This window comes from Suricata suricatta, chromosome 5, assembly GCF_006229205.1.
Source record: "Suricata suricatta isolate VVHF042 chromosome 5, meerkat_22Aug2017_6uvM2_HiC, whole genome shotgun sequence".
NCBI lineage: Eukaryota > Metazoa > Chordata > Mammalia > Carnivora > Herpestidae > Suricata > Suricata suricatta.
In genome coordinates, this window is record NC_043704.1 from 71,714,021 (window position 1) to 71,721,621 (window position 7,601).

Below are 7,601 nucleotides of genomic sequence, written 5' to 3' on the forward strand. Positions count from 1 at the left end.
GTTAGATAACCAAGTGACTGATAGATCAAGCCAACGAACATTGGTAAGCATTCAAAAGATTTATGCAAGCAATAAATGTAGCCATATATAGGACAGTATCAGCAGTTGCTCCTGAAAAAGAAGAAAAACAGAACCAAGCCCGGCGTGCCCAGATTATTCTTCCTAAATGTACTATTTAACATCACCCCGTCCTCCAAAAAGCAGAATGAGTAAAGGGGCAGAGACAGAGTGCCACACCAGTAGAATTCCTTTCAAATGTATGAAAACCCTACAAGTAGGAAAGAAGTGTTCCTTATAGGTCCCGAGGGTGCTTGGTTTCTTTAAGAATGGCATTTGTTTCCCAGTACATTTTCTCATTGGTTATTACAACTTAGTGCAGAGGAATTCTACTGGTTTTATATGATGACCTCATTTTCAGAAACCTTACAACAATCTTATGAGATAGACACTATTATTATTATTATTCCTCTTCTATATGAGGAAACTGAGGCAATGAAGTGTTTAGGTAGCTTATTCAAGGTCACAAGCCTAGAAAGCATCAGAGACAGGCTCTGGTCTAGGCATTCTGGTTTCAGAGTCATCACGTTAGATCTCCACACAAAGTTCTTCGTGGCCCAATGCTTATCTACGCAGTCCCTGTTGATGGGCATTTAGCTTATTCCCAGTCTTTCCTTATTACAGACACACTGTAATAAATAAATAAATAACCTGTACACGTGTCATTTTAAACACATGTGGGATAGATTTTTGGCATAATAAGATGTCCTAGGTTCCTCTTGCACCTTTCCTGCCCCAGACCTGTAGTCAATTGTTTCAGCAAGAACACTGGGATCTTTTACTGGGGAATGGTATTTAGACTAGGCATTTGCTATATATCTTTTAGTGAGGCTCTCTTAATTCTTTGTGTAGAAAATGTTTTCATTTTGCCCTTATTCTTGAATAAGTTTGACTAGTGAAATAAATTCTAAGTTAACAGTTCCTTTTCCTTAGCACTTTGAAAATATTACCGTATTATTATTTTCTGGCATAAATAGCTGGTATTATGAAGTCTGCTGTCAGTCTCATTATCATTTCTCTGTAGTTAATCTTTTTCTTCTCTGATAGCTATTAAGATATTTTCCTAATCCTAATTATTCCACAATTCCACTTCAGTGTGCCCAGATACAAATTTATTTTTATTTATCTTACTTGATACTCAGCATGTGTTTAAAAATTTTTTTAATATAGTTCATACACACTATTACATTGGTTCAGGTGTACAACATAGTGATTTGAAGAGTTTTTACAAGATGCTATTTCATTACAAGCATAGTTGCCATCTGTTCCCATTACAGTATCATTGACTACGGGGCACCTGGGTGGCTCAGAACATTAAGCATATGACTTCGGTTTGGGTCATGATCTCACAGTTCATGAGTTCAAGCCCTGCTCAAAATAAATACACTTAAAAAAAGGAATTTAAAAAATACTTATAAAAAAGCAATATCATTGATGATATTCCTTATGCTGTGCCTTTTATTCCCATGACTTATGTATTCTGTAACTGGAAACCTGTATCTCCCACTTCCCTGCACCCATTTTGCCCAACCTCCCTCTCCACGCGCTTCTGGCCACCAGCAGTCTGTTCTGTGTATTTATAGGTCTGATTCCTCAGCATACTTTTTATATGAGACCTTATGTTTTTTTCAATTCTAGACAATTTTCAACTTTTTTTAGAGCTGTCTTAGATATAATTCTTATACCATAAGATTCACCATTGCAAAACACACAATTCAGTCATTTTTAGTATAGAGGAGGGGTATAGTCACAAATCTGTGTGACCATCACCACTATCTAATTCCAGAACATTTCATCACAGCAAAAAGGAACCCCATATCTATTAGCAATCACTCTCCATGTTCCTCCTTCCCCCATTCCCTGGCCACCACTAACATGCTTTCTGTCTCAATAGATTTCCCTATTCTGGACATTTCATATAAGTGGAATCACATAATATGTGGCCTTTTGTGTCTGGCTTCTTTCACTTAACAAAATAATTTTGAGATGCATCCATGCTGTGGCATGTATTGATACCTGCTTCCTTTTTATGTTGTATAATATTTCGTTGTATGTACATACCACATTTTGTTTATTCATTCATCAGTTGATAGACATTTGGGCTTCCACTTTTCGGTTATTATGAATAATGCTGTTATGAACATTTGTGTACATGTTTTATGCACGAACCTATGCTTTCAATTTCCTTGGTTGGAAATCTCTAGAAGTAGAATTGCTGGGCCACTTGGTAACTTTGTATTTAAAAATTTTTAAATGTTTTATTTATGTTTGATACAGAGAGAGGCAGATCATGAGAGGGGGAGGGGCAGAGAGAGAGGGAGACACAGAATCTGAAGCAAGCTCCAGGCTCTGAGCTGTCAGCACAGAGCCTGACTCGGGGCTCGAGCCCACAAACATGAGATCATGACCTGAGCCAAAGTTGGAAGCTTAACCAACTGAGCCACCCACGCACCCCATTCTGTATTTAAATTTTGAGGAATGGTCAGACAATTTTCCATAGTGGCTGCACCATTTTATTCCCAAGAGCAGTGTATAATGAGGATTCCAATTGTTCCACATCCTTGTCAACCTTAATCCTAGTCATCCTAGTGGGGATGAAGTGGTATTTTGTGGTTTTAAATGATGTTGAACGTTTTTTAATGCACTTATTGGCATTCGTGTATGTTCTTTTGAGAAACGTTTATTCAAATCCTTTGTCCATTTTTAAATTGCAAAATTTGCCTTTTTATTGCTGAATTGTAGGAGTTCATTACATACCCTAGAATGATGGTGTCCTTTTGAAGTACAAAAAAATTTAATTTGAGGAAGTCCAATTTATCTGTTTCTTCTTTTATCAGTTGGACATTTGGTGTCATATGTAATTACCTAATCCAAGATCATAAAGATTTACTCCTTTGTTTGTTGTTGTTGTTTTTTAAGGGCTTTATAGTTTTAGCTATTACATTTAGGTCTATGGGCATTTGGAGTTAATTTTTTGATTATGGGATGAAGTGGGGGTCCAACTTCATTCTTTTGCATTCAGATGTACATGTGAACTATTAATTTAAAAAATTCTTCCTAGGGCACCTGGTTGTTTGGTCTGTTAAATGTTGGACTTTAGCTCAGATCATGGTCTTAGGGTTTGTAAGTTTGAGCCCCACATTGGGCTCTCCGCTGTCAGCAGAGCCTGCTTCAGATTCTCTGTCCCCTTCTCTCTGCCCCTCCCCTGCTCATGCTCTCTCTCTCTCTCTCAAAAATAAATTAACATTTAAAAATAATTTTTAAGAGGATATATTTAAAAATAAGTAAATAAAAAATTCTTCTTCAATATTCTTTCCATTCTTTTCCTCTGAGACTTCTAAAAGAAATTAGATTAGACACTATTATAATAGATTAGAATCTATTCTTTCTGTTACTTTGCTGTTATATTTTTTTACTTAAAAAAATCATCACTCCTCTGTTACTTTTGTTTAAGTTTTTTTTTTTTTAATGTTTATTTATCTTAGAGAGAGAGAGAGAGAGAGAGAGAGACAGACCGTGAGCAGGGGAGGGTCAGAGAGAGAGGAGGAAACATAGAATCCAAAGCAGGCTGTGAGCACAAAGTCTGACACGGGGCTGCAACTCACAGACTGTGAGATCATGACGTTGGCTGAAGTCAGACCCTTAACTGACTGAGCCACCCAGGCGCCCCTACTTAAGTTTTTTTTTTCTTTTTTTTAATGTTTTATTTATTTTTGATACAGAGGGAGACAGAGCATGAGAGGGGGAGAGTAGAGAGAGAAGGAGACCCAGAACCGGAAGCAGGTTCCAGGCTCTGAGCTAGCCGTCAGCCCAGAGCCTGACGCGGGGCTCGAACCCACGAATGTGAGCTCTGACCTGAGCGGAAATCGGAGGCTTGGCCACTGAGCCACCCAGGTGCCCCTATTTAAGTTTTTTTTTTTAATGTTTATTTATTTATTTTGAGAGAGGGAGAGAGAGCGCACACAATCGGGGGAGGGGCAGAGAGAGCAGGAGAGAAAATCCCAAGCAGGCGCCACACTGTCAGGGCAGAGACCAACCGCTCAAACTCATGAACCAGGAGATCATGACCTGAGCCAAAATCAAGAGTCAGATGTTTAACCCACTGAGCCACCCACGTGCCCTCCTCTGTTATGTTTTAATTCATATATTTTCTCTATGTGCTTTGCTGTATTTTTTAAATCATTGAATAAATATTATGTTCCTAAGATTTCTAATCCAATTTTTTTCTGATTAAGAAATAAAACATTTAATTAACTTATTATTATGCAATATAGGCTTATTATACAAAATTCCAAAGATACAAAATATAATGAAGAGGTTATTGGATTTTTAAGATATCTATCTACCTGTTGTCTCATTTTTGTCAGTTTCTGTTTCATAATTTTGTCTGTATAACGCATGTAAATCATTGGGCTGTAAGTATGGGGGTGGGAGAAGAGAAGAATTGACAGTGAAATGACAGCGGGAAGGAAAGAGGGGGCGGGGAGAGTCTGCGAACCAGGAAGAGTTCAGTTTGATAGGAGCACAGCCTGCGGAAAGGCCAGTGGGAGGCAGCGTCTGGAAGGGTAGGTCAGGGTCAGTCTGCGGACTTTGGAGTAAGAGGTGAGAAAAGCATACGTGAAGATTTTCAACACCATTCTCCTAGTCATGTACGTGGTCTCTGAAGATTTTTCCCCCCACAATAAACACTGTGCTTTAGGAAGAGTAATATGTTTCAGATATGCCAAAGGGAGAAAGAAGATGGGTAGTCTAGGTCTCGTTAAAAGCCTTTGTCTTAGGGGGAATCTCTCCTCCTTGCTCTGTCTTGACCTCTTTTAACAGGCCTATGTGATTATTATAAGCCAGATGTTTCAGAAACTTTCCACATTCTTGTGTTTCTGTATTTCAAATACTGTGTTTTATTGCCTACTCCCCGGAGTAGTTTAAATGCCCCTGAGGTGGAAGGGGGCCACCCTCTTCCCTGGGTCTCGCAGGGTCCTCCCAGCAGGGGGCGGCAGTGGCACACTTCAGGTGCTATGGCGGGGTGGGTGCGGTGTAGTGAGGTGCCCTGGGGGAGAAGCTTGTAGCAGGAAACCCATAGAGTGGAAAAAGTTAACTAGTTCCTCAGTCCCACCTCAGAGCCAAACCCACACCCTGTGGTGGGTGATGCCACAAACACCATGTTTGCTGTAAGGTTGGCAGTCTATCCTCTGGAGGGAGGAGAATGTTCTGAATAGTTTGAGTATGTAAGCGATGAATCACAGGAATCTACTCCAAAACCAAGAGCACCCTGTATACACTGTATGTTAGCCAACTTGACTATAAATTATTTTTAAATAAATAATTAAACAAATAGATAAAAGAAGAAAGAACAAAATAGGTTTGAGGACCTGACTTTTTGTTCTATGCTTTTTCCTAATAGTTTATCTTCTGCTTTCGCTCATGAAAGTTGTAGTTCCTCCAGCTTTCTTTCTCCCGTTCTTTCATTTCCTCTATTTTCCCACTGCCATGATCATTAACCAATCTACATAATCACCTTACTGACACCCAGTCACTCTGGGAAGAGATATGCAGGGAGAAGGAGGGGCAAAGCCGCCCCCCTAGCTCTTTGCCACCCCCAGAAGCATCACATTTCTCTTCCAGACTCCAATCACCTCTGTCAAAGGCCTCCGGCAATCTCTAACACGTCTTCACTCACTTGCTGGACACTCTGTCCGACAGGGGGAGAATGTGGGCACCCCCTTTGCGCTCTGGCCTGTAGCTTGGTGGACTCCTACATGCCATGTGGGGAAGGAATCCTGGGGGTTTGGGGATCAAAGCACAGTGGTGAGGGATCGTTTTGCAGGTATTCCGAAAGAATGGGACCCTAGTACCTTCCCACTGCTTTCCTCCCAAACCCACTGTTACAGTGCCCTCCTACAGTATCTCTGTCTTGGCATAGTGCAGTAGAGGCAGTGTAAGGGGGCAGAAAAACCATGGGAGTTTGCCACCTGGGGGTGGGGGCTGGCATGGTAGGACTCGGCCACATGCCATTCAACTGATTTTACTGCGGTGTGGTTTTGGGCAAATCGCTCACCAGCAAGCCTCAGTTTCCTCATCTGCAAATGGAAGTTAACAATGCCTTCCATCACTACCTCACAGAATTGAGATAGGCGTATAAGATAATGATATGAGGTTTCATAAACAATAGGATGCTTTCAAAACATCATTTATTATGACTATTTCTTTATCAATTATTCTTTAGCTTCTGTTTCATGGGCACAGAATCAGGTATTGGGAGAAAATGGATTCTTGAAGATCTCAGGGCCATTGAGAGGCAAGACAGGAGAGAACAGAGTGGGATTACTTCTAGGGAGTTGGCTCCTAGCCTTTGGTGAGAGGAGGGGATTTCTTTTTTCTTTTTTTTTCCTGTGGCCAAGAGAGACTGATTGGGAGACACTAGAATTCTGGTGTGGACAAGACCACCAGACAGTCCTCAGTCTTAGACCATTTCCCTGCCCCTCACTTAAGCCTGCACCTAAACTATGCCAGATATGGAGCGCCGGGGTGGTTCAGTTGGTTAAGCATCTGACTCTTGATTTCAGCTCAGGCCATGATCTCACTATTTGTGAGTTTCAGCCCAGCATCAGGCTCCCTGCTGACAGCACAGGGCCTGCTTGGGATTCTCTCTCTCTCTCCCTCTCTCTCTGCCTTTCTCTCTCTTTCTCTCTCTCTCAACAAGTAAATAAACTTTAAAAATAATAATAAATAAATAAACTTTTTAAAAAGCTATACCAGATGGATAAGAAAGAATACGGAAGATAGTTTGTTTGTTTGGTGTTTCAAGGAAATTTCATATCCTCTCCTGGTAACTCAGAACTAAGTACGTTTTACAGTGGCTCTGTATATTTAATTTTTGCCCTGTGGCTGCAGCTGAATGCTCTGAGGGAAGGAAAGCCTCCATTCATCTTCAGGTCCCATCTAATCCCAGCACAAAGTGGGTCTGCGGCCCCGTTTGTTGACCTGATCTGTACTGTTCTGTCCTCACCAGAGCTAGAAAATATCCTAGTCCCCATTCTTGATATACAGTATTTGCAAATTTCAAGACAACCTTTGCAATAATTTGGCTTGTTACTTCTCTTCTAACTCTCCTTCTTTGGGGACCAAGTGAGATACAAGCAGAAACTGGCAGGACTAAACTCCCGTTTCTGCCCAAGGACAGGCCCCATTGTGGCTTGGCTTGGACTCGCCTCCCTTTCCTTATTCCATGAAATCAATCACTGCAGGAAATTGGCTTCTCCAGGTTGTGAGAGACGGGAAGCAGCCCTAAGAAGCAGGGTCCAAGAGGGACACCAGAGATTCGCACAAGGTCCAGCCCCATCAGCGTCTGGCCCCTCCTCACCCCTCCTTTCTTACAGCTCTGTCTTCTCCTCACTGCCTCTGGCCTCACGCACTTTTCCCCTGGGGCCTGGCATGGGAGGCTGAAAGGGACCGCATATGTCAAGCCTGGCGCTCTCAAGTCCTCCAACATGTGCTGGATTCTTCCAGAAATGAGAGTTGTGCTGCTTCCCCAAGAAGTTAGCTTC